At 53.2% G+C, this 27,292-nt stretch overlaps 1 long non-coding RNA gene across 2 annotated transcripts; it reads left to right on the forward strand.

The window, feature by feature from the left end:
- Positions 1-8,601: 8,601 nt before the first annotated feature.
- On the forward strand, positions 8,602-27,292 carry LOC308053678. 2 transcript variants are annotated; one of them, XR_013923761.1, is made up of 3 exons: positions 8,602-20,362; positions 21,373-22,133; positions 24,526-27,292. It is a non-coding gene; the product is annotated as an uncharacterized lncRNA (long non-coding RNA). The 2 variants fall into 2 exon arrangements; XR_013923762.1 differs by having other exon boundaries at positions 8,607-20,362; positions 21,972-22,133.

Consider the following 27,292-nt stretch of genomic DNA (forward strand, 5'->3'; position numbering starts at 1 on the left):
CTGAACGATCTGGCAGAAAAGTCCTTCAATAAACCTGCACTGTCAGAGCTGATGCCAGAGGTCTGGGGGACAGCAGATTTGCTACTGTGACCTGTTCGTGGGTGCTGGGCCCTGACTCGATGCATCCCCATCCCCACCAGCTCCATCACCTCCCTGCATCCCAGCCTGCCTGACCCATCTCCTTCCCCATTCCTGTGGGACATGGCTTTCAGGGCTCTTACCCTGCCCTCCCTTCCTCGCTGAACACAGAAGCCCCTACAGCACTGCTCTCCGTACGGCTGTGTATACGGAGACTGGTCCCAGTCCCGGCAGGGAAGGTGCAGGGGCTGCCTGCAGACCCCAGGCCGAGCACAGTGTGCCACCGAGCCAGGGGTGAGAGGGAACCCAGCCCTCCGGTTACAGCGAAGGCTGCAGAGATGCTCCCGATGGCTACACTGTGATAGCGGTAATGAAAAAGCGCTCGAGTTAAACCCCTGCCATCTGCCTTTGTTTTGCTAACCCACTTCTCTGGTTGAAGCTGGCAGCTCGAGACTTGGCTGGCTATGGACTCTTTCCAAAGGCTGTTGAAGGCAGTATGAATCATCTTGCCACAGCCGAGGGCTCCCAAGGCAATTTCTTCATGGAAAAAGCTCTGGCTGAGTCCTAGACACGACACTTGGACAAGGACCGGGCAGTTGTATGCAGCCAGGAGCCCCTTGGAGCCAGCGCACCCAGGTCTGCAGCCCACCGGCAGCAGAAGGGGCAGGCATGGGGAGAGGAAACCGGGAACCAGGTGGGGGGGGATTTGGGCATAAAACATCCTTTGTTTAGCCCGGACATGTGGTGGCAGCAGCATCCCCAAGAGACCCAACAAGTCCCTGTCCCCTCGCTTGGTGACAGAAAGGGGAGACAGAGCAAAGCCGGCACTCCCCTTCCCCACGTTGCGTTTGCTGTGGTTCCTGTTATTCATTGTTTGTATTTGGACAACCACCGAGTACTGGTGAAAACACTCGGAGCCCAGACTCACAGCGTCTCATATATTTCAACACCAATGATTATTCATCCAAAAACCTCAGACCGGAGTGTGGTATTCATTACTTGCTACTCTTCAGTCTCCTGTTTAAAATGTTCCCAGTCCAGGCGCAGGAGCAGCTGCCCTGTGCCCAGGCAGCCAGGCACACGAGCACGCACGGCAGAGCTCACCGGCAGCACCCTGGCAGAAAGCAAGGTCCAGAGCTCTCAGAGCACCCAGCGTGGGAAGGCACCCCTGCCCAGAAACCCTTCTGTTGCCCCAAAGGAGACACTGATTGCTACACATCACCCCTGTCTCCATTGGCAAAGATTATAAAAGAGTATTTATTCTCTATCTTCTTCTGTTTACCCTGGAGGACATAATTGTGTCCCAGGGTCAGCAGTCCAATAATTCCTGTCCCTGCACTCTGGGACCCCATGAGCGGGAGGGATGTTATCCCAAGGAGATAGCTCCAGCCGCCGTGGAAAGCCCCTGAGGAGGGGTTGCCTCCTGCAGCCAGGTGAGGGAGGACGGGCTGGCTGGGAGCCCAACGTGGAGCTGGTTTGGGGGTCAGGGCTGCTCTGCTGAGTAGGAAGTCAAAGCATTTTCCTGCACTTCCCCGCCTGCACATGGGGGCAGAGCGTGAAAAGGGGTGATGTCCCATGGTGTGCTTCTTTTAGACCCCTGTTTTTTCCTACATACCCTTTGCAAAAGCAGAGCTGCCACCACGCAGATGTGACATGCACTGGCAGCACCAGGAGATGCATACGAGAGCAACCACCCTGCATGTCGTTCACAGGCCTCCAGCATCCCTGCACACAGCTTGCTCCCACGCCGATCCAGCTCTGCAGGTCTGGTAGAAGGGACTTGCCACCCGGCAGCTGCACACAGTGCTGGTAGCTCAGCGGAGCCTGAATAGAGAAATAAAGGCAGCAGATGCCCGTCCTGGTGCAGACCCCACCAGAGGATGCCCTGAAGAGCCCTTTGTAGGTAAGGCTGTCGGATCTGCCACCTGCCCTGATTTCCACCCTGGCGGATGCAGCGTGCGGTGAAGAGCCATGCCACCCGCCCGCCTTGGGCCACTCGTGGTGGCAATGCTTAGTCAGTTCCCAAGAGCACGTTTGGGCTCTGAGTGGAGGGAGCAGCAACCCAGCTGAAATGTTACACTAAAAATAGCCCAGTGTCTGGGTGGAAGCATGCTGTGGTTAGCCGGCAGTTTCACATCCCTGAGAAAGCCTGCACCGAGCAGGGTCCCTTTGCTCCCGTTATTGTCCACTTTCCCCCTCTCCCTCTAGAGACACCCTGGGGATTAGCCAGCAAATAAATGGCTTTACACGGGACAACAATGGCTTCTGTGATCAATCTTCATGAAATGTGGTTTGGTAGCTCTGCAAGAATCAAGCCAGCTGCCAATATGGCCCAGAATAAGTGAGAGGCTGCAACAGGGCCGTGGGGATGGAGAGGCGAAACACCAGGGCCAAGGAGCAGAGCCCTCGGGGCCATCACAGAAATGGGGCCACCTGGGATGAAGCCAGGGACAGGCAGCCCCAGGGAGCTGCAGGGTTGCTTGGCTCTGTGGATGCTGCAGGGGGAAGAAAAGCAAGAAAAGATGAGTTTAGGAAAGTGCTGATGAGAGAAGCCCGTCTCAGGGCACTTAATTTTAGCAAAGCATCAGGCTACTGAGTTGGTGGGTGCTTGTTCAGGAGCATCTGTAACTCACCCTGATTTGACTTGGCTGGTTTGGGTTTTCATGAAACCCCTTTCCTGACTCACAAAAGCTAAACTCCAGATTACCCAGAGTTTGCTGCTGCAGCTACTGATGTCGAGTCACAATGCTCGGGCTCAGGGCTGACATCTGCACCGGACCTCACCCATGTGGCTTCTCCGTACAGAACACCCCAGTTTTTCACTGTCCAAAGGGAAAACAAAGATCAAGGTGATGCAAAGTAACACAGACTGTTTGCCTGATTTCCCATCCGTTTCCCACCTGGGCAGCCTCGGTCTCTGCTGGTACCTGTTAGCCTCCACCTGGGAGCCCTCCTGCCCCACCAGTGCTCGGTGTTGGACCGGTCCCAGTCTGCCTCTCCCAACACCCCAAGCAGCATCCTTGGAGCTGCCTGCAAAGCCCTCATTCCTGAATTCATGCAAAGAAACACGAAGGAGGTGGATAAAGATTTCATAAGTAGGGGTTCAGGTGTTTCCTACCTTTCTGGCACCTGCCATAGAAATATTACCTGGTACAAAGGAGGGGATTCTGCATGCCACCAAAGGTTGGGCACCCACCCAGCAGACATGTCTGCAGTTTCGGCATCCCTTGGATCAGAGACTACTGTTTCCTAGGGATGGTGCCTCGCTGTCACAAAATATTATTGCTGGTGGAAAAAGAAGTTTGTTGCTCACTCAAGAAAAATAAATCCTTGACCCTTTAGAAGACCTGTGCAGTAGTGGCGCCTTTCACTCCTTGTGAAAGTGTGTGGGTGGGAAAATAGTCTGCGCTGACTTTTCTGCCAGCTATGCGAGCTGTACGAGATGTACAGCCTTTCAATAGATGGCTGATAATGCTCAGCTACTCCTCTACTCACAGCCTGTAAGCCCCCAAAGAAACACTGACTGCAAGCATGGAATTAGAGTCTCCCACTCATTATTTGAGAAGGATGTGCCTTTCACAGCCAAGTGGCCTCTATTTGCTTGGGGGGAAACATGTGCTTATCTCTTATTTATGTGATTTATTTCTTGAGGTTAATGCATCAAATTGGCCTGCTCCCAAGCTCTCAGTAAAGTCTCAGTTTTCATGGGACTATGCCGAACCACGCAAAGTTTCGCTGCTTGTTTTATGAAACTGAGAGGAGGATTTTTATCTCAATCGTAAAGCAGAATTTGGGGATTCTGCAGATGTAAGGCAGCCAGCATTGTTTTGATCTGCAAGCAAATGATAGCCCTCTCTGAGTTCAAGGAGGGCTATTAAATCAGCCCTGTGGAGATAGAGCAAACAAAACCAGACAGAGCCAAGGAGTCAAGGGGGGGATGTTCCTATTCATGTAAGAAGCCACGAAAGCAAAGCAAGGGAGGCAAGTTAATGATCAACTCATCTGGGGTGTTTACTGTTACATGCCACTGGGGTAAACAGAGCCATGTCATCCCTCCAGCCCACTCTTGTTTATAAATATATAATAACATTTACAGCAGAGCCGGCTGGACCCCCCTGGGTCTGGGCTGGAGAAGCCAGAAGGGTCTCATCTCCCACTTCTGCATGGGACAAGCCCTACTTCTAGAGCTCTGCTGCTGCAAATGCACCTTCCAGCTCTGCATTTGCATCTGCCCGTGCCAGGAAGGCATGAGCCCATCTCCCAGTGCAGCCCCTTGGAGATGCCCCGTTGGAGATGCTCTGGCAACTGCTTTCCCACCCTTTACGCGCGGATATTTGAAGCTGTCCCTTTGCATTGCTGGGTTCAGAGCAGCAGGTCCCAGAGCCCTGTTGGTGCTTTACAACAGCCTGAGCACATACAGCAACCAACAGGCTCAAGTTCATGGCAGCCAACCTGCCACGATGACAGCCAGAGCACGGACTTGAACTCATTTGTTGCTATTGACTGCAATGCATAGTTATCCTTCAAAGAAATAGCATTTCACCTACAAAAAAACCCAACTTCTTATAAATCCTATATACATATATACATATAAAGTTCCTGTAAATGCTATAAAGTTCCTGTGAATGCTACTATTCAGTGAGACCAAATGGAGGAAACAGAACAGCAAACAAATACCAGGTGATCCATTCACTGCAGCTGACAACTTAGTGCAGTTTTTTTGTCCCAGATTCATTGATCACCACCGACAAATCTTAATGATCTATTTTTCAGGCTTCTGCCCTAGCTCCTGGTGCTGTCCTGGTTTCCAGTCAGCAGAAAAGGTACAGCATGCAGGGAGTTTGAAATGGGACCCTCCACCAGGCCACCCCACGCAGGGTTTGCCTGCGCGCAAATTCACATCAGCTTAAAGACACTGATGCAACCTCCTGTACAGACACAATCGTGGTGGTTTAGAGCAGGCACTTTTTGTGGCTTACTTAAAACCCACCACCAAACAATTTACACTGGACATATTCTAGCTTAGAGTAAGACATACTGGTGCTCATACAGGTTTTTTCCCACCTTAAGTGCTGTGTCTGTAGTTTAATCAGTGCAATTCCGTTTGTGTCCTTAGATCCGTATCACATACAAAAGAATGCATTGAATCTAAATTACATTTCTATGAACAGCTGCTGATTTTTATTATTATTTTGTTAAATAATTCTGTTGACACATTTTTGCCAGAAATTGTGTAGAAGGCAAGAAGTTCTGGTTCTGTAAATGGTCAGTGTAAATATCAGGGATTATTCATCCTCATTTTCATTACTAAAACCATAGTCCCATAACGATGGAAAGGAACACTGTGGGAATAAATGGGTTTACATGGGAATACGTTTGCAGAAGGTTTTTGTTCACAGTGTGCACAGGCCTGACAAACACACCTCCCCATTTGCACCTGTCCCCTGAGGGGGACTTGCAGAGCCCTTAATAAAATTAAAAATAGCCAAACGGGCATCAGTGAGTGGTATGTTTCCCAGAGGGAAGCAGTTCTGGGCTGCTTGATGTTCCTGGCCTATAGAAAGCAAATAATGCCCCCGCTGGCATGGATGCTGGTTCCTGTCATCACACTGCTGGCGTTTCAGGCTCATATCAAGATTAGCACAGGATAAATACTGGGAAAATGTAATCACTAATCATTATGCAATGAAAATGAAAATGCCAAACTTTGCACAGAACCTTATTCACAACAAATTATACAACCAGCTGTAATCAAGGTCATTTCAATCTGAAAGCATTTTCCATTGAAATCCACAACAATATTCAGGCCCCGTTCATTGCCCAACAGCGAGAAAGCCACAATTGTTCTTGCGCGTCTGGATGCCCCGGAGTGGCGGGGCCGGGCCCCGCGAGGATGCACCCACCAGAGCCCTCTCACCCACCGAGGAGCCGCCGAGGAAACCAGCACAGCCTGCACATCTCAGCCTTTTTATCTTGAATGTCAGACCCAAGCATGACTCACGCATTTCCAAAACTGCCATTCCCTCCTGCCGGTGTTAGCTCGGTCCCTTTCCCCCATAGCAGCTTCGGGCAGATGCATGCGCTTTGGTCTGCAGCTTGTGTTTTAAGCCGAGGAGGTCCTTGGGTCACTCCTGCTTCATGGACCTCATGCATGGTGTCACCTGCACCCACACCTCAGGGACCAGCCCCTGGGATTCGGAGCTGGGCATCGGTGCTGGGGCAAGCCAGACCCTGCCTGGCTCTGTGCTGCCAGAGCTCGACCGGCCTCTGGGAAATTTGGCTGGGGGCTCAGACTTTTGCAACAGAGGTTTATCCATGCTGTTGCCTAAGCTGGAGAGAGTGGCAGGGTTTCCAGAGGAACACCCTGCAGCGAGCACAGGGAAGCTGCTGCTGAGGGGTCACAGGCAGGGAGGGGTATGCTCTAAAACCCATTGCTCGGCACATGGAGGACCACATGAGATGGTTTTGTAGTTAAGGCCCCAGAGACTCGAGCTCAGCCACTGTGAGCCTCCGAGCAGAGCTCTGCATCTCCCTGCTTGCATTTCCCATCCGCACAATGGGACAATAACCCCTCCTCAGCACCCAGCCGCCAGCGGGACAGTCCCCTACAGCAGCTGCGACACGGACCCACTGTCCTGCTATGAAAGGCAGCTGAAAATGTAAAAAATGCTGGCTATGCTTTCCTAAATCAATGCTGAAGCTTTGCTAGAAAAGACCTAGCAGTTCTCCCCGCAGCAGCGCCAGAAGTAACTGTGCAAACTCCCTGGCGTGATTTAATTCCTTTTCTGGAGTGACTAACACCTCTATTATTCCCATCTGACCTCGGCAGACATCCTGCCATGCAATTGTGTTAAACTCTGCAGCGAGAAAGATAACCGGGCCTAAAATTAAACCATCCAGCACGTTTTTAATATTAGCACAGGCGAGCAGTGAATTCCTCCCGGGTGGAATTCACCTCTTGAACAAGCAAGAAAAACCAGCCCTCAGTACTGTCCCTCCAGCAGTGACGTGCTGGAAATAAATGATTTGTCTTTTTACTTTGTGAGCCCCTGTGGTAGCCTGCTTTGATCGCCCAGCCCAGGTGGAGCCTGTTGGGTGCAGGAGCTTGCCTTGCTGCTGCTGCTGGGCATAGGGTGCTGAAGGAGGCTCCAGCCCGGGCATCACATTGCAAATGCAGCCAGAGACATATTTGATGAAGACAGGAAGGCTGCAGGCCCTAAACACCAGGGCAGATACCTTCCATGGGAATAAACTGGTGTAAACTGGAGCCTCAGGGTAGCTTTGGCCCTGGGAGAAAAAGCGTTGAAGCAAGAAAGGCAGCGCCAAGCCGCAGCGGGGCTGTCCCTGGGTCCTTGGGCTAGAATCGGGTGGTGGCTCTGCTTTCATTCAAATATCATTTTCCGTCAAAAATAACCCCCTGAACTTTGCCACAGCGTCTTTTTCACAGCAAACTTCAAAAGCGAGTCGGGCTCAGAGGTGCTGAAAGCTTCTCTGCACGGCCTGGAGGGCAGCATGGCTCTTGGGGGGCAGCACGTCCCCGCTGCCTTGCCCCCGGCCCCCGCTGCTCACTCCAGCAGCCTGCGGCGGAGGACTCAATTTTGGGGGACAAAAAAATCTGAACTGAAACGTGACCTGAAGCACCTGCCGTGTCGCCGCAGAGCTCCACCATGCCATGCAGGCTGCGTCCTCAGCACGGGGTCCGTTATCTCCGCTGGCTCCCACCCGATAACGTGGCTTGGGGGGCTGCTGATGGAGACCCCGAGCCGCGGTGGCTGCCGGCAGCCCTCTGCTTTCCCTCTGTGGATCCCCCCAGCGCTCGCTGACCCTGGGCAGCCCGGCGGTTCCGGGATGGGGCGGCAGGTGCCTTGCCCACCGGGCAGAGCAGCCGTGGGGCCCACACTGCACCACACCAGCGCACACCAGTACGCACCAGCGCACACCAGTACGCACCAGCGCAGCCGCAGCCCTCGGCCCGCTGCACCCATGTGGGATTTTTGCGCTCTTGCGCTCCCTCTGCTGGTCCCTAGCCCGGCACGGCCGGCACCGCTCCGGCACTGCTCGGACACCGCACCGCACCGCTCCGCACCGCACCGGCACCGCCCGCACACTGCCACGCCCGCCACGCCCTGCCGCGCCAGGACACAGGCCCAGCACCGCACCGCTGCGCATCGCACCGGCACGGCACGGCACCGCACCGCACCACGCCGAGCCACCCGGACACGGCCCCAGCACCGCACAGCGCCCGCACTGCCCGGATACCACCCCGGCCCGCCCCGCCTTGCCCGGCCCCGCCCAGCCCAGCCCACTCCTGCCCCACCTGCCCCCACCCTGCCCCGCCCCGCCTTGCTCGGCCCCGCCCAGCCCAGCCCAGCCCTGCCCCACCCGGCCCCACCCTGCCCCACCCCACCTTGCCCGGGCCCGCCCAGCCCAGCCCCACCCCACCCGGCCCCACCCTGCCCTGTCCTGTCTTGCCCGGTCCCGCCCAGCCCAGCCCAGCCCACCCCGGCCACACCCTGCCCCGCCCCGCCCCACCCTGCCCAGACACCGCCCTGCCCTTGGGGCACCGCTCAGCCCGGAGCACAGCTGGGGGCAGGTCCCCAGCCAGGAGGGGCCGCGGGGCGGAGGGCGCTGGGGGGCTGCACCAAGCAGGGCACTGCGGGGTCCAGGCGGGACCCGCACACCCTTGGAACAGCACAAACACCTCCCCCACATTAACAGCTTTAAAAAATGTGACACTGCAGCACGTGGCTGTGATGGAGACTGCACAAGCTGGATGGGTACCGCAGGGGTCACTTTATTAATTGTCACACAGAGGGGACACCAGCTTTGTCAACCCATTTTTGACAAATCCGCTGCGCGGCTTTTTGCGCCAACGCCTCCCCAGCTTGTGCAACCCGTGTGACGCGCCACCACCGTCAGCGGTGACCTGCCTCACTCGGACCTTGCACAGGCACAGCCACCAACATGCCACCAGCAGGGAAGGAGGCCGCAGGCTGCAGCCTTCAGCGGCCACCAGCCACCGTCCTGCCGAAGGTGCCGGGGGGGCATGCCATGGGGCTGGGGTGCGGGGGGTGGCGGCGGGCCGTGCTCCACGGCTCTACATGGCACTCCTGCCCTCGCTGCCTTGGCCAGACTTGCCAGCTTTATTAGAAAGCTGGTTGTTGTTTCAAGGCTGCTTTCTGGCGGTTATGGCCGACCAGGGACGGAGAGGGGGGGCTGCGCTCCACACGGTGCAAGTGACAGCTGCCAAGGCGCCTTCCCTGAGGCTCCATGAAAGCCCCGTTATGGCTCAGGCTGCCTCGTCCCAGCCAAACATCTCGGAGGGTGACCCGGTGCAGGAGGCTGCCGCGCAGCCAGCCCCCTCGGCTCAAAGCCCCTTGTCCCCATCCCCATCCCTGCCCATGTGGCAGTGTCCGGCTGCCCCCTTCGCCGCCATGGTTCTGTCATGCTCCTGCCGTTCCTGGGACTTGGAGAGGAGCCACTGCCTAGCAAAGGAGGTGAAATACCTGCCCCGAGCGAGCAGGAAGCCTGGCTGTGCCCAGGAGCCGCCCAGCGCGATGGGGAGCTTCAAGGCGGGGAGGAGTAGGAAGAGGCTGTAAATTGACCACCACCACCACAAAAAGTGCCGTTACCCTTCCACCAGCCTCCTCCTCCCCAGCACTGCCACCGCGCCCCGGGAAGCCACAGTAACCCACTGTGCATCACCAACCACGGGGGCTGTGCCAGACTGCACCCAGCCTTTGCCCCCACCACCCCAAAATCTGGGTGGCCCCATGCAGCGTCCAAGCCTTCGCTGGGGGCAGCGAGCAGCCTGGCACCTCCCGACGGTGCGTGCTGGTGTTCGGGCTGTGCGGACTCGGCGTTTCAGAGCTGCTTTCCAGAGTGAACAATAAATCTTTAAAACAAGTGTGGGGTTCTCAGAAAGCTGCTGAATTCAATGGCTGAGCCCTGCAACAAAGCCTCTTCCTGAGCGCGGTGGCTTCTTGCCCACCTCCCTCCCCCGGGGGACGGCAGAGGCGGCAGAGGAGGTGAGGGCTGGCTCAAGTTTGTAAACTGCGGCTGCTGGAGAAAACAAAACCTGTCCAGAAGTTTTGGTAGGTGCTGATGCCTTCTGCTGACGTGGCTGCTCCCCAGAGGTGACCGGCACCATAAGCTGTTGCTTTTCCCCAGCCCCAAGTCACCCGCCTTGCTCTGGGGCACCCTGTTGAAGCCCCCTCGGGGGGAGCTGCCAGCGCTTCTGCCAACACCAGCTGCAAGTGGTGGGTGATGCCCCACAGACATTTCTTCTCATGCAGAGCTCACAGGTGGTTTCTGTGCATCACGACACTTTTCCATCTAATCACCACCCCACACTCCAAGTCCCTCTTAGGTGTCCTGCTCTGCCTTGGCACCACTGGCAGGGGACAGCTGCCCGCCAGTGTGGGCACCCACCCACAGTCCCTGAGCCGTGCCATTGAAAGGAACCAGCTGCTTCTGTGTTTTGGAGATCATCCTTGCATGCAAGGAGGTGAAATTCCGCATCCGACTGACCATCGCAGAGCCATAGCAGGCTGGGTGGGCACCGCTGGGGTCCCACACCATGGGGCGCTCTCCAGGCAAAGTGTCATCATCGACCCTTTTGCTTTGCACAACTCATGAGGCAAAATGTTTTCCCGAGAGACATCGCTCATCTTTCAAAACAGATCCCTCTGTTTTCTGGGAGCACTTTTGTGGATGCAGACAAACGGTTAAACACATGTAGCTGTCTCCCGTGTTAACTTTCCTTGGTGTCACCAACAGATGATATCCTTTCAGTGCATGAAACCACAAAGTTGAAGTAAGTGAAAGTGTAGAAGAACCAGGGCTCAGATGGTGAAACCTTCCTTAACCACAGGCTGATAAAATGAAACAGTAAAAGTTTTTCCATGGTTGAGAATAGCCCTGTTATCTCTCAGGGAGGCAGCAAACCCTCCTCTCCAAGGAGCAGGCAAGTCGATAGTGCCAGGCCAGGCAGCCCTGGCATGCGTGTGCTCAGGGAGAAATGCTACAATATATTGCCATATACCGAGAGACACAAATAAACTCCATAACTGTTGTTAATTCTGCAGTGAAATTGTTTTTCCGAATCTTCCCCAAACCAGATGTGGAAATATTTAGCTACCTCTGCACTCCTCCAGCCCCGAGCCTGAACAAAGCGTTTCAAAGCAGATGAGAGGCAGGGGGAGGTGGAAACCGTGACTGGTTTCAGCGAAACTCATGGATTTCTCAATTCATGGTATCATTTACTGACATCATGAAACTAATTTGGGCTTTTTCTTCTGTCTCTTTACAGTTAGGTATTTTCCCCAAGAGGCTGAAATTTCTCTTTCTTTCAAACAAAATTGGGTTTCTTTCCTGTAAGAAGTACAGAAACGTAGATCCTGTTCCCAGAAGCAAGATTCAGAAATCGTTATTCTTTTTATTAGAATATTTTATTAGACGTAGTCAGTGCAAAAGACTAAACTAAAAGGCAGCAGCTCCAACAGACCATCTCATCACCAGCTCTCCCAAATCACATATCAGACTGGAAGACAAAGAGGAGGTTGCCTTGCTTCCCTCCTTGCCTTCACCCCATGAATTACACAGCCCTGCTTCTCCCGGAGGTTTCCATGTCTCCTGCCTCCTGGGCGTGCTCCTGTGGAGCCAGGATGCTCAGGACCATGCGACGCACATGTCTGCGATGGGGTTGCTGGAAAGGCTGAGCAGGGCTGACCTAACCCTGGGTGAGGAGCTGGCTGCCCTGGGGACACATGCTTTGCAGAGGGTATGTAGCTATCCGGGAAGGAAATAGCCAAGCTGGCCGTGCCAGGCAGCCACACGATGGGTGATGTGATGGCAGGCGAGATTTGGTGTGGGTGAAAGGGAGCCAGGCTCGCAGGAGGAGCAGCCCCAGCACCTTTATCCTTGCCTGGGGCCAGGCGTTTGCACTGCAGGAGGGCATGAGGAGCACTTGCCTCCAGGGCAAAGCGGCGTGTTGTAGGCTGCTCTGTGCGTCCCCCGTGGGCAGGGTCCCCGGGCAGGGTGCCGAGCTGCACCGTTCCCAACCATGCAGGCAGGGAAGGTGCATCAGCAGCTGCCCCCCTGGAAGCTGATGCTGCTGTGTGGTCACGGCTCACCCACCGCCCTCCCAGACTGCAACCGGGGTGCAGACACCCACCTTTGTGCCTTGCCCACTGCCTGCCCGGCCAGCAAACTGGCCTCTAACACAGAGATCCTTCTGCAATCCATTGCGGCAGCAACCCCACAGCTGATGGGAGCATGGCCTCAGCTTTGAAGAGCTTGATTTTCCTTCTCCAAGGAGAGATCTTCCTGCCCCTTCCATTAAAAGGCACTTATTATTTCTGGCGGGTTTCAGCATCCACTGAAATAAATAATATCGGGCGAACTCAGACATTGTACGTGCTTTTTAAATTGTGCAGCTCACAAGGTGAACGGGCACTCTGCTGTATGCAGTGCTTAGACATAGACGTGCATTTCTGCAGCAGCTCTGCTCCATCCCGTCACACCTGGCTGTGTCCCCCCGACCTGCGGGCAGCCTGGGGTCCCTGCCCATGCCCCCCCTCGCTGCCTGCGCACCCTTCTCCCACTCCCGAGAGCGAGAGCAACGTGTTATCGCACCCCTTTGACTTGACATTTCACGAAGGCGAAAATGAATGAAAGATGAGCACTGAGAGCAGAGAGCACTAATTTAGGAAAAGTACTAATTAAACATATTCTGGGTGGTCTCATTTTGGCGTTCCGCCTTTTGGGTTAGACTGGTTTTGCTGCTGCTTCCCTCTCTCCCACGTTTTCTCCTCTCTCGCCTTTCCCAGTGCATTTGCTACCCCCACTGGGGATTTCCGCGGTGGCTGTCGCAAAGCCCCGCTGGCTGCCCCTTGCTCGGGTGCAGGGCAGGAGTTTTACCTCCATGTCCCCGGCTGCACCGCGTCCCTCCCTGGCACGCAGAGCCCCCGCTGCCCTACGCACGAGCCAGGGCAGGTCACCCATACAGAGACACACAGGCACCACGAGCCCCAGAACAACTGCAGCTTTCAAGTGACAGATGTCCACCGATGATGTTAAACATATGCATATGGATACTATTCTCTGCAAATAATGCTACAGTTTGCAGTTTAGATGGAAAGCATAGTAATAATAAAGCTAATACTAGATTTCACTGGAATTGGGCCAGACATGGCAGGTAAATGTCTGGCCTCCTGTCCCAAATGACACTGTTTTAAGTGCATTTGCAAAGCAGTGCGTGGTGCAATCAATCCCTACACTGCATGCAGGTTTTGGCCTCCCACACATGCAACTTCTCCTCTTTGCACCTCGGACAACACAAGAAATACAATTTGAAGCCTGTTTTGCCGTTGCTTCTGCATTGTGCATTGCTGAATTAACTCCTGGTGCAAGCCTGCAGTTTTGCACAGAAAGTCAGACCCTGTGTGGCTTTGAATTCCAGGTTCACCCCTCGAGCCTCCCTGCAAGTTGGAGGCACCATGAGACAGAAAGCTCTGGAAAAAGGGAAAATGCAAACAAAGTGACTCCCCATGAGCTCTGTGAGCGTTGACATCAGGGCATAAGCAATGCTTCTTCATCCCCTTTCTCTGAGTGGAAAACACTCTGTTGTACAATAGGTGTAACTCAGTGTACTGAGTAATTCAGGGTAAAAAGCATGTTTAAAGGTATATTGTGCCCTGCCCATCTAGAAACATAATTTACGTTCACCCTCAGGAGCCATGCTCATCTTCCTGTTAAAACCCTGCTAACAGGGGAACTGGTGCACGGTCAGCTTGCACACTCGGTGCCGTGATTTCCTCTTCCCACCCTGGAACACAGGGCTAGCAGCTGGGATCGGGTGCCTCGGCACACAGCGGCTATCCCTACTCCAAGCTGCCTTATTAGAAAGCAACACTTCTCTTTGGGAAAATGAGTGTCACCAACAAAAACCAGGATGGGGATTTTCAAAAGGAACGAAGACCTCTATGGGAGCTGGGTCCTCCAAAAGGCCCTTGAGTTAAACTTCCCCCAGGGTGGGGGTGCGAGAGCCCCCAGAGAAAATGGGGTGGTCATGGGCTGGGGGGCCACAGGTCTGCTGCGTGACCCTTCCCAAAGCCTTTCCACTCCTTCCCAGGGTGGGAAACCAGGGACACGCCAGCAGGCAGAGTGCTTGGGACTGACCTGCCAGGCTCCCGCCAGCATTTGGACCCTTACTCCTGTCCTCCACAAGCCCAGCCTGAATTTTGAAAGCAAATCTATCTGGATTTTGATCTGGAAGGGCAGCGACCACAGCCCAACGCCCAGCATGGGAATGAGCTCTCTACGGACAGCAAAGGGCAAGGTGCTCCTCAGGAAAATCCCAGTGAGAGGCTTAAAACACAGCCGTGAGAGCACGGTGCTAGCGTGCAGGCAGGGGATGCTCAGAAGCCTCCCCAGCTCTCTCCTGGGGCCCCTGGCCTGGCAATGGACCTGCTTGCTTTGGAAATGGAGCTGGATCTCCTGGGAGCACCTGCCCAGGAGCAGTCCATGGGGCAACCAGCAACTCAGAGAACCCTGTTTTCCTGCTGGCTTGTCAGATGCCAACTACCAGAGATGCACAGCTTCACTGCTTGGGTTTTCTTTTCAGCAGTTCTAGGAGCTAGCCTTTAGGAATTAATACATCTTCCAGGTAACAAGCCAGGAGCTAGAACGTCTTTCCTTGGAGGAGGGCCAAAGCATCTAAAGACAACCACCAACACACCATTTCACAGACTCCTCGCATGTCTAAGGAATGCCTCCGGGGGCTATTGCCTTGAATTGTACAAAATAACTCTTGGACGATATCGTGTCATATGGCAGAGGTCCACGGGATGGCCAAGGAGCATGATACAAAAAATATTCAGCTGGAAATATCAGTTTTTCTACTGTATCAGCATAACAAAGACTTTTGCAAATGTCTGATGTTGGGACTGGTTTGTATTGCAAATGTCCCTGTATAATCTACAGCTCTATTAAATAACACATTATCCTATCATGACATTTTGCTTTGCCAGGAGAGCACAATATTTATATGTACGTGCCCACAATACTGCATTTCTGACACAATACAGTATTAATGACAAATTGCAAGTTTGGTAACGTCAGAAGAAGTTTTAAACCTATTGGCTTAAGGGAAGCAAGACAAGCTTGTTTAGACACAGAAAAATCGCAACAGCAAAGTCGTCATAAGCTGTTTGCATAAATATTGATCTTCAAAATTGTTCGCAGCATCGCACTCAGAAACTGCAGAGCTGCTATAATCGGTAATTTCTCAGTGCTATTTCAAATGCATGAGAGTCGCATTACTTTCAAGATGCAAGTGGCTCTTCACTCCCAGCTCAGCCCATCCACCGATGGCAGAAGACATCTCCGTAGCCAATGTGCTGGTGGTTATCCTACGGAGAGCCATGCCTCTGCTCCTTGCAGCAAGAGAAAACAAAGTGTAGTGCTCCAGCCCTTTTCGGAGTGACCTTCATAGGCAACTCCCCTCCCACCCCTCCGAGCTCTGCTTTTTTGTATCCTGCCTCCAACCCTTCTCATGCTGCATCAAAAAACCTCCGCAGCAGTTTCGGGTCGTGTCTCATGCAGCAGCATCTTCCCCTCTGCCCTCCTCTCCTTTCTCTGCTTGCTGTATTTGGTGCATCCGTGGGGAAAGCTCACACTCCAGACCCCAAAGGGCTAGAAATATCCAGGGAAATGGGTCTGAGCTGCCCCCAGGCTCTGCACAGGCCCAGGTTGCAGCAGCAGCACTGAGGGTTTGCCTAGGACAGGCTGGAGCATCTCACTCTTCCCCAGCCTGAATTAAGTTGGAATAATTTACAGGCAATTTTCTATCAAGATGTCGGCCACACTATCAACCCGCCCCCTCCACTGCACATAATCAAAATATTTTGATAACCGAAAAATGTCAGGCAATACAGCAAATTTTGCAGTAAATAAATAGAGCAAATAACTGCAAAGAAAAACAAGGAGGGGAGGAGTGGGGAGCTGGTGCCTCCGCAGAAGGCTTCCATCCCTGAACAACAAAAAGATCCTTTAAAATTAGTTTCGACAAAAAGAGTTACTTTTGACAAAAATAACCCTCCTTTAGCGGGAAGAGGAGGCTGACGGTAGGGAATCTCACGCTGCTGATTCACACCTCCCTGCTTTGGCAGGCCAGTGCTCCCTCCCAGCGCGCGGCACAGCCCCCGGCACACCGGCGGGGCAGCCTGGCCGAGGCCAAGCCGCTCTTCGCAGCAGACAAGTAGCGATTAGATGGATCGCCTGGCAAACGAGCCCTCAGCGAGATACCAAACACATACCAAATATGTGTGACAAATTGCAATGACAAGGTTGCGCTGGCAGGCTGGATGGCGGGTAATAAAATCCCTGTCCAGACAGTGCTACGCTCCGGGCGCTCTTTGAGCCAAGGGAAGGCAGGGGATGGTGCCAAAAGCCCATCGGCACGGCCACCACACCCGTTTTCCACATGGCAGCGAGTGGCCGAGGCTGCTACAAACACCGATGGTGCCCAGGAAGGCCAGGCTGGGACTGCCACACCATGTGCAGACCTGGGAGAACTGCAAAATGTCAGGGCCAGCGCACAAGGTCAGATGAAGGAGAGTCATACAGAAAGCGAGCACAGAACCGCCCCTCCGGTCTGGTCGCAAGGGACCGAAGCGCTGGAGGAAGGGTTAGTGCAGAAGCCAGAGCTCCAGATGGGCAGTTTACTGCACCGCGTGGGGTAATGCAAGAAATAAAAAGCACGGCTCCCCGCTCTGCACATCAGGAACCACGGGATGCTGTGGCCACACCCCCCCACACCTGCTCCTTGCCACCGTCCGCGCTCCCCGTGCCCTGCACAGCCCCTGCAGACACAGGGACCCACCTTCCCATGCCAAACCCCCGTGTCAGGCTGCAGTTTGGGGCTGGCCAGACACTCGTCCAGAAGCAGCCGCAGTTTATTAGCGCGGTAGCTGTGGGAAGTTTCCAGGCTGGGCAGGATGCTCTGGCAGCGCCTGGGGGGGGGGGGTGTGGAGCAGGGTCCGCACAAGGCTCTCACTGCAACACGAAAGCAAGGGCAGCGCAGCAATGCAGCTCTCACACCCAGGGGCTACTTTTGAAGAGACATCTCTCTTCAGCCATTTGTCCCCTCTGATGTCCCCTGTCCCACAAACAGCACTCCTCACAGGGCACATAACCGCCCAGCTTTTTGCTTTATTCTCTTTCCCCTTGCAGATGGTGAAGGTGAGCCTGGCATTTGGGCTGGACAAAGAGAATTGGTGTCTTCAAAGAAAGTTTCTTACCTTTGCCACCAGCCTACAGCACAGAAGGAGTAGCCGTGGCTCATCCCTGCTGCAAGGGGCAGAAGCATTTCAGCAGGCCACATTTAATGTGTGTGGTGCGGGGATGTTTGTTTTTTAACCGGTTCCATAGCTGCCATCTCTGCAAGGCACCACATTTTGACTATTTGACAAGCCCCAACCTGGCCAGGTGTCTGCAAGCCGCAGGCGAGGGAAAGCCAGCGGGCCTTGGCACTGCTCGCTACCTTCTCAGAGCAAAGCAGCGATGCACCGAGAGCCGGAGCAAAGCAGCGATGCACCAAGAGCCGGCGGGCTGTGGTGGAGCAGCACCCAGGCAGGGGCCCTGGCAGGTGTGTCCGTGGGAAGGCAGCACAGGGGGAAAGCAGCAAACAGCTTCCCTGGGGTATTTTGGGCTTTCTGCTTTCAGCCCAAGCGATGTGGGGCGCATCTCTGCTCGAGGAAGGTGGCCGTAAAGCATCCATCTGCAAAAATACCCCAGCAAACACAATCCCTCGCCCTCCCCCACGGTTTCTGCAAGCAGCATTCATTCCTTGCTCTCGCTGTAGATCCGGCATGCCGAGTCCTTTCTCCCCAAGAGTATTCTCCCTTTACAAAGCAAGATCATAAAGCAGTGACATAATCCAAGCTTGGCAAACACTTCTGCTGATGTTAAGCCAGTGCCTTTCGTGGTTCTCACTGCAGCTTTTGAGTCCACGATATAGATGGCGCAACCGCCTGATTAAATGTGCAGGAGCCTCCCAAGATACCATTTCATTTGAAACGCTGACATTTATATTTGACATTCCAATAAGTGTGGGGCTTTTTTTTTTTTTTTTTTTTTAATTAGTTCTCGCAAGGGTGCGGGTCAGACACAGCTACACAATGAAGTTCTCCATCGAATAGGTATGATTCAAACAGATGACTCCTGGCCAGACTTCCTAACCCATCTACCTTGCAGCGAAGCCTCGAAGCCAAATTAATTAGAGGCCACCCACAAGCAGATGTGAGAGGTGTAGGTGAATCTTTTTGCCCATTCATTTCCCACCACATCTGCTGAGATCTCGATGTACACGCTCAGGGTGAGTGGGAGGGCTCTGGTGCTAAATAAACGACCCGATTCCTTTTGTCTTGGCACCAAAATGCAGCCAGCCAGTGAGGCCGAGTAGTAAACAATAGTAGTAACGCAGAAAAAAAAAAACCAAAACCAAAAAAGAACAGAAAAGAAAAGAAAAAAAAAAGCATATAAGATGCCTCAATGAAGAGGTGTGATTGTTGGCAAAACGTGTCCTGTTTGAGTTTATGGGATGTACAGGGCCTTTTTATTAGGGATACTTTTTGCTATTAGTGTAATAAAAAAGGACCAATTGTTTCTGCCATCTGAGAAAACTCTTGGAACAGGCAGAAATCCAGGAATAATTAAGAAAATAATAGTGCACACCCAACAAGAAAAACATTATTTGTTTAAAGATGAAGTCCCTCCAGAATACTTGGTAGTGATTGCGTTTCTTTCAAAAGGGGGGGAAAAACCCTGCTAAATGAAAAGCAGCAGCCATCAGCTAGTTTCTAAGATCTCGAGTGGAAAAAGCGCAGGGCTGTAATACCCTTCAGTGGTAAGACTTTTTCCGTTTTACCGCTCTTATCAGCCTTCGCAAGTTGCAAAATAATAGTGTTTTGCCCTTACATGTTTCCATCAAAGGATCAGAAGCGCTTCACAAAGCAGAATTAATTGAGCTTCACTTCTCACCTGTAAGAACAGAGCAATTATTTAGCAACAGGGTTTGGGAGTTTTTTGCCGTTTGGGGTGGGGGTAGAAGTAAAAATTGCAACAGGAAGGTTGCAAACCCACTGAGACAACAGGAGACTTCTTGGCTTTGTCCATTCCTGATGATGGATGAGATAAACCTTGAAGTTTGTGACCTTCAGATCCACGTTCTCCCTTTGGAAGGGACTGCTTTGCCCCAGCATCGCTCCTCCTCAGGCCTCAGCTTGCCAGGCTCCCACTGGCACGCAGCACCAGCCTCCCAAACTCCTCAGATTAAAACATTTTCAGAAAACCCGTGTCTCCAAACCACCCGCCTTCCCTGCCAGTGCGCCGTGGTGCCATCCCGCACCCAGATGGGCAGCGTGGGTGACGAATCCTGTTCCTGTCACTCCCGGGTGGCTCGGGGACAGGTTGTAAAGCTGTGCCAGTCATGCACGGGAACATGGTGGGGAATGGGGAACGGGGAGTGGGGAACGGGGAGCTGGGAATGTCTCCGGAGCCGGTGGGTCGGGGAGGGGAAGGCTGCGAATGGCTGCTGGTGGAGAACCCCAGCATCACGGTAATGGAGGGGGGGGAAGCCCCAGTTATAAACCTCGCCCCGATGCCCCGTGCCGTGCACGGACGGAGCCACACGTCGAACAATGAGAAATCAACTTTTGCTCAAGCAGCGCTGGAAAAGCCTCATCCCTCCTCCGGCTGGTTTGCAAGAGGCTGGGAACGGCGGCGGGACGAGGCCGCGGGGGCACAGCCCGTCTGCGGGCAGGACCGGGCAGGACCGGGCCCCCCACCCGTCCCGTGCGGCTCGGCTGGTTTATATACATTTACCCCCACCCGTAGAGAGGGCTCCCCGCGGGCAGCCCCCCGCCGGCCCGCTGCGCGGCACCGGAGCCCGGGGCAGGTGAACCCAGCTCGGTGCGACCCGCCGGGCTGCCCCCCGCCGGCCAGCCCGCGCACCCACGCGGGAACGCGCTCACGGGAGTTGGGCGGGGGGTGGGGGGCTGCCGCTCCATCCCACCCAGGCCGGTCCCGGGACGTGCCCGCCCGGCTCCCGGCGGGAGCATCGCTCCGGCCCGCCCGGCTGCGCACGCCCCGCCCGGCCCGGCCCGGCCCGCCCCGTCGGGCGGTGCTGCCCCGCCCCCGCTCCCAGCAGCCCTTGCAGCCGCCTACAATGAAATTTGCGAAGTTTTTTCGGTTTCGGCGCCATTTTCGAGTGGACTCGGAGGTGAGGAGGGAGGGCGGGCAGGGCGGCGGGGCCGGGGCGCCGCGGGGGGCCGACCGCCGCCCCCCCCTTCCCTCTGCCCCCCGCGGGCGGGACGGCGCGGCTCGGCTCGGCACGGCGGGGGGGGGGCGGCTGGACCGGGCGCGCTGCGCTGCCCGGGGAGGGGGGGGGGGGGGGGGCGGCACGGCGCGGCCCCCTCCCGCTGCCCACCCCCCCGCTCCGCCGTGGGCGGGGCCGCGCCGCTCCCGTTGCGGGGGAGGGGGGGGGAGGCGGGACACGGGCCCGGGAGAAACTTGTGGCGGGGGAAGGGAAAAAACTCCGAAAAAACTTTCCCGGCGCGGGGGGGGAGCGGCGGCACCGCCAGCGCCCCCCGCCCGCCCGCCCGGCGCCGCACAAAGGCGGCCCCGGGCGAGGGTCGCGGCCCCCGGGGGGGCGGCCCCGGGGGGCGGCCCGTGACGCAGCGGGCAGTGACAGCGGGGGCGGCCGGGCCGGGGGCGGGGCGGGGGCCCCCGCCGGACCGTTAGGGCGGGAGCGGCGCCTTCCCCCGCGCAGCGGCGGGGGCCGGTTCCCACGTGGGTGCGGGGCGCCCCGCCGAGCTGCCCCCACCCCCACCCCCCTTCCCCGGGCGCCTTTCCCTCGCGGGGATTTTATTATTAATAATTTTAATTTTTTTTTTTTCGTGGCGGGGCGCCGCGGCCGCCCCCCGCAGGTGTGGCTGGGCCTTGGCGGGGGGGGGTGTGTGGGGTGGATTTGCCCGGTTTTATTATTTTTTTTTAAAGAAACCCCGGGGGCTGCGCCCCCGCTGCGCTGCCGTCGGGCCTGCGCCCCTCCCCAGCTCCCGCCGCCAGAGCGGGCGCACGGGGGAAAGTAGTTTAATACCTTTAAAAAAATAAAATACTCGTATAACCAAAAAATACTTCGATGAAATAATTGAAATGATTAAAAAAAAAAAAATTGGCACCCAGCTTTTGCTAATTTTTTTTTTTCCCCTTGCTGGTTACTCCTTTGTACAGGAAATTTGAATATCCTGGCAAAGGCAGGCTTCCAAGCTGCGCTCCGGCAGCCGCGGGGATGGGGGCAACGCACGCCGCCGGTTTTTTTCCTTTTTAATTGATCCCAAAGACGATATTATTCCCACATGTGCATCAGGTACAGCAAGACTTTTTTTTTTTTTTTTTTTACATTTAGAGAGCGAGTTTGCCCAAGGTTAAAACATCAGTTGCTACCCCCCGCACCCCTCAACAACAAAAAAAATATTGTGCTTGTGTGTTGTATGGTGTGGACGTGTGTAGGTGAGGGACCTTCTGCCAAGTTTCATCATCTTCTGCTCTGGAGAAGCCCAAAGAAAGTCTCGTTGCTCACCAGCAACTGCAAAAGTCTGTATTTAGTTAATCCACTTTGGTGGGAAATACAGTAAAACTGAACTGCTAATGCAATAAATATTTATGAAATATAAGAGGGAAGCTTTAATGCTTCAGGCGAACTGACCCAAATATTAAAAAAAAAAAACAAAAACAAAACAAAACTAAAAATGCTTCTTATGTTCTGAATTATTGTTCATCTGACAAAAAAAAAAATTTTTTTTTCTGTTCTTAACAAATAAACTTTGTAGGAATCAGGCTTCCAGATCTGTCCCTTGTTTAAAACTGGATGAGATGACAATGCAAAAAAATGGAAGTAACAAGAAGCATCATACTTTTCTTCTCAGCAGTGTTGAGAAAAAACTGTGGATCCTGGAATTTTACTGTGGATTTTACTGGTTTTCTGGAGTACTGTAAGTTGGAAGTTTTATCCCGCAGGCCTTTGCGAGCGCCAGTAGCTCTCCCTTGTGTTAACAGCCTCGCCTAGAGAGATACAGTTGATCCTGCTAGAAACAGGATCAGGGTCGAGTTTCACATCAAGTGAAGTTAACGAATTAATTTTTTGCATTATTTGAATTTGCCCTTTGTGGCTGCAGTTTGGTTTCGGGTGTTCTGCCCCACCTCGGTGCGCATTCACATCGTGTGGTTTTCATGCGCGAAAGGTACGCTGGGCTAAAATTAAAACGCAGCTCGAATACACTGTTATTTATATGAAATACGTGTTGCATCTCTGACCTTTTTCTGGATAAATTAGTGAGAAAAAATTATTTTTAGTGAAGAGGATGAGAAGCTGTCTGCTGTGGTATGACTTTGACCTATGAGCAGGGAGAAAAATAATATTTTGTGCCACCCGGGAGGAAGCCTTAGCGGGCTAAGACGGGTGTCCGGGCGATGTCTGCGTGCTGCGTGACGCCGAGGGGATGCACTGTAGATGCCCGTGCAAATGAAAGTAACTTGCCTGCGTGCAGTTCCCACGTCGGACTGTTCGTGCTCGTTCAGTCATTTCTCTTTACGCAGCCCTCGCTCGCCTTCATCAGCCCTGCGAGGCCAGTCGTATCGGAAATGTAATAGCTGGAACCATTTGGTGGCTGTCGATCAAGCATCGGGTCTGATTCCAGCTATTAGCCACATCTGTAAATATTAATACGTGACTTCTGTTGAAATTTCATTGTTCAAAGGGAGGCAGGAATGAAGATGGTGTGATTTTTCAGACCGGGGCAGATACAAAGTGTTTCAGTGCTGCTACTCACCCCCTTATTTTTTGTTTTGGTACTGTAACTGTGTCTCGCTAATTAATGCCTGGGACATCTGTAACAAGATGATTTATTTTACTCTTTTTGTAAAATAGTAAATGCTGCCTTTTTTTTTTTTCCCTCCCCCCCCCCCCCCTTTTTTATTTTAATTCTTCTTTCAAATGAGAACAATGACTTCAGGATTTGTGCGTGTCTCCTGAAAAACTGTTCGATAGCAGAGTTGACGGGGTTTTTTTCCCTTGTGCTTTATATAGAGAGGAAATGCTTAATATTTACTTGATTTTGAGCTTACCTAGCCCAGAAGTGTGCGAGTCAGTGAATTCTCTGTATGCAAATCTGGCCTGTCACGGGCTCCTGTATTGATTTCCTTTCCTTTCCCATGGCGCTCTTTCTCACTCTTTTTTTTTTTTTTTTTTCTCCTTTTTTTTTTTTTTCTTTTTTTTTTCTGGTTACACTGTCAGTGAGGAGGAGGGACTAGGTTGTGTTTTAAGGGAACCCTGTATTTCAGCGTTAATTTGGCTAGGGTTTGTGCGTGTGTTGGGGCTTGGGGCAGGGGCTGGGTGGGTGTTTTTTACTTAATTGCCCAGTATACTTTGGCAAGCAGAAGTTGCATTGTTTTGTGAACTCCACTAATGGATTTTTCTGTGTTCAAATTCCCCAGTTATTTGGGGGATTTAATTAAACCTCCGTAGGTGGCTGGCTGACGTAGATGACAGGTAGAAGTCTCGATTTCTAGAAACAGCTGGTGTACGCGCCGCGGGCATGGAGCCTGTGCAGCAGAAGAGCTGTTGTGATGCTTTGGCCTCGAGGTGCAGCTTTTGGGGTGGTTCTCTTGACATCTGGGGCTACCAGCACAGCAGGTCACTCCTGGCTGTGGTGGGGTGCTGCTCCAAGGTTGGGGTGCTTCTGGGATGCTGCCTCCTCCCATTAGCCCGTCTGCATCTTACCTGCGCATCCTAGGCATGGCTTGTCACCTAAATCACCATAAATAAGGTGTTTCTTTTGCTTCTGGTCCTAGGCATGGTTTGTCACCAGAATCGGTGTAAACAAGGTGTTTCCTTTAGGACCAGTAACTGGTTCTGGCTGCTGCTGGTTTAACCCCTTCAGGGAGAGGAGGTGGGCTTGCTGCTGGCTTTCCCACTCAGCCCTGGAGCTGCCACTAGTTTCTCCCAGCAGGAGCCGTGCCATCCTGCCTTGCTGTGCAGCACCTGGGTGACCAGTTGGGGTTACCAGTGTGCCCTGGGTGCTGCCACCGAGCCGCACTCCTGGCAGCAGCGGTGCCGGTAGCCCTGGCTGCGGGAATGGGGAGAACAGGGAGAGAAGGGGTGCAGTCCCTCTTTCAGTGCCCCTTTGTAGTCAGCCCTATCTGGAGGTGAAAAGTTGATTATTTTTTTTTTAATTCCCCCCCCCCCCCCCTAATTTTAAGAATATTTGCACCCACTTGAGCCTTTGTGGTCTGGGCATGCCTGGGGAGGGGGACCGCTCTGAGGCTGCCCGACAGGCCAGCCCCCCTGCGAGTGCCTCGTCAACTCCTCTGTGTGTTGCTTTCCAGCTCCCGTTGAAGCGGCGACTGTCTGGTGTCCGGGGAGAGCCGGCGCAGGAGCCGATGCGCCTGCGGTCAGAGGTGAGTCAGGAAGGTAAGCTGGCGTGTCCCACCTGCTCCGAAATACCTGCCGCGCCTACATCCCCCTGGGGAGGTGCAGGTTCCTCCTAAATGCATCTCCCTTCTTGGGCACCGCAAGGCAACACCTCGGAGAGGTCGGGAGAAACTCAGGTTGGCCCGTTCGGCTGGCAGCTTTCTGGTGTAACGCTGAGAATCCAAAGCACAAACTTAAGTTTGAAAGAAGCTGAAGTGCAAGATGGGGGTGATTCAAACACAGAGCTTTCTATTGCTTGAAATAATTATGGTGTCATGTCATAAACACGCATATTTTCTCAGATACGTATTTCAGTGCCTATCCCAAATTTCCACTTGCCCAGTACTTGGTGTGAACGTTGATTTTTTTTTTTTATTTTATTTTATTTTTTTTTTTTTTTCCCTCCATGTGCTGGAGAATAGACTGGTGGAGGTGATCTGAGCCCTCGCTTTGCAAAGTCCTCCTTGCTAAAAAGAGCTCTTGTCCCCCTTGTTGAACTAGGCTAAAGGCTGGTTTATATATACATGTATAAAAACATTAATTAAAACATGAACCTCAAGCACAATCAAAATGGGTTCTAGAGCCAAGCTTGTTTGCTGTTACTTTTTTTTTTTTTTTTGAGTCACTTGAAGAGATGAAAGAAATAAGACTACGCAGGTACAGTCAAGTAAAAGATTGTTACAGAAATAATTAATGGTAAAATTACGTGTGGGGTTGTTTTGTTTTAGCTTGTACAGGTTTAACTTCCTCTGGGTGCTTGTTGGCTTTGCAGTAAGTAGCAGTTGCTCGTTAGAGAGTTGGAGCTGGTGCTGTTGGTATTGAGGACACTGAAGTGGTGAAAAAAATCTGCTTTTTTTGTTGGCAAATATTTGATTTAAAATCTGCAGTAATCTGGCATGGGTCATGAGAGCTTTTGAAATTCCTATTTTTAAGTTTGCTAAACAGGCAGGGACTAGGAGGAGGACAAACTGGAACTTGGCGAGGTGGCGTGTTTAGCGCGAGGGGACGGCACAAGCATTTGAACTAATGGCATCATTTCTGACATTGTTCAGGTTTTTTTGTGATGCTGCTTTTTAAGAAAATGAATTGAAGGAAGTTGTCACATAACTGGGGGGGGAGAGGGGGGCGGCGGGGGGAGTTGAAAGGAAACACAAAAAATGTCAGGCTATCTGCACGGCTCCTGCACAGCCCTCGCAGGCTGGCTTGTAAGCGCCTTCAGCAGTTGCATGCTTCAAAGCTCCTGCCTCCTTTCTGCCCTGCACTTGTTTTCTTCTCTGGTACAGGCAGGGGAGGCAATGGAGTGCCAGGGTATCTTTAATTTCTGGTCACGTAAGGTTTGTCCATCCAAATAACTGAGCACGTCGTCTAGCCTTTCAAAAAATCAACATTTTTCTTTTTTTAGATTTCTCAAAAGTCAAAATGAGCTGAATAAAAACATTTTAAGGAAGACTTAACAGGTTTGAACTATTGGAATTGGGATTTATTTATCTGAAATATTAACATTGCAACTCCTGGAAAGTCCTTGATGTTCAGCAGCCCCTAAGAGGAAAGTACAAGGTAATGTTTCCCCGCAGACCGTTTGGAAGGGTCAGGAAGGTCTGCGGGCTCCTTACAGTAGCAAAAGCAGCAGATCTGCTAGATTTGCAGTTCTGCAAGTGTAGATTTGCCAGGACCCAAATACGAAGTATGTTTTGGGGGTGGGGGAAACAGTTAATTTCTGATTTTGTTTCTGAAACTGGTTTGTTTGCACTGTGTAACTGCTTGTTCTCTTATAGTTACAGACTTTGTGATAGCACCCGTGAAGAAAAAAAAAAAAAAAAACAAACAAAAAAGTCCCATGGTGGTGGTAATGCATGCACGTTAAATGTCTTCATTGTAGAGTGTTCTTCAGTACCTTGTATCATGGTTTAAAAAAAAAATAATATTCAAAATACCATTTGGAATGTCAACATTCAGTGGGCTTTGAGGAGATGTAGCAGCACATCATGGTTTGTAGGGACAAGGAGATACAGACCATTCTGGGCTGCCTCATTACCTCAAGGATAAGACAAGAAGGTGAGCTTCTGGTTATCATAGATGTGGAAGCTAACGCATTCCCATGTGTCCCTTTAGTTCAGGTGAACAGGTACGTGTAGATAAGTTCTGCCGGTGCTCGTATCTGCGCACACCCTTTGCAGCTGCTACAGATGCATTCCCTATGGGTCTGTGCGCATGTCTCAGCGGGGCTGGCCCTGCAGGCAGGGAGGACTTGCGGCTCCTTTTTGTTCTCCAGCATGGGCATGGCCGATGCTGGCTCGAGCACTGTGCCTTCAGCTGGTGCCTTACCCCTCACCTCTTGCTCCTCGGTCCTTGCCCCGGCAAAGGATCGGCCAAGGTACTCTGTCGCCCTGTGTTTGGGGGTGGGGAGAAAGGAGGGGGGCTGGGAGCCGTGGCGAGGCGCTAGGATGGAGAGCTGTCAGCAGTGCTCTAGCAGCACGTAAATACTGGAGTTTGGGATTGCCTGTTGCTCTCCAGTATTGCATTGCTGCTTTAGTGAGGCTGGAAATCGGTCCCTGCCGCAGGAGCCGGGGCCCTGGCTCTCAGGGTGCGTCCCCAGCACCCCCCACGGTGCCTTCCACGCTGCTGCTGGGGGGCTCTCGTCTCCCACACTAATAAACCACTGCGGAGGCAGCAACGAACGAG

The sequence above is a fragment of the Falco punctatus genome (genome assembly GCF_963210335.1).
Source record: "Falco punctatus genome assembly, chromosome: 15".
NCBI lineage: Eukaryota > Metazoa > Chordata > Aves > Falconiformes > Falconidae > Falco > Falco punctatus.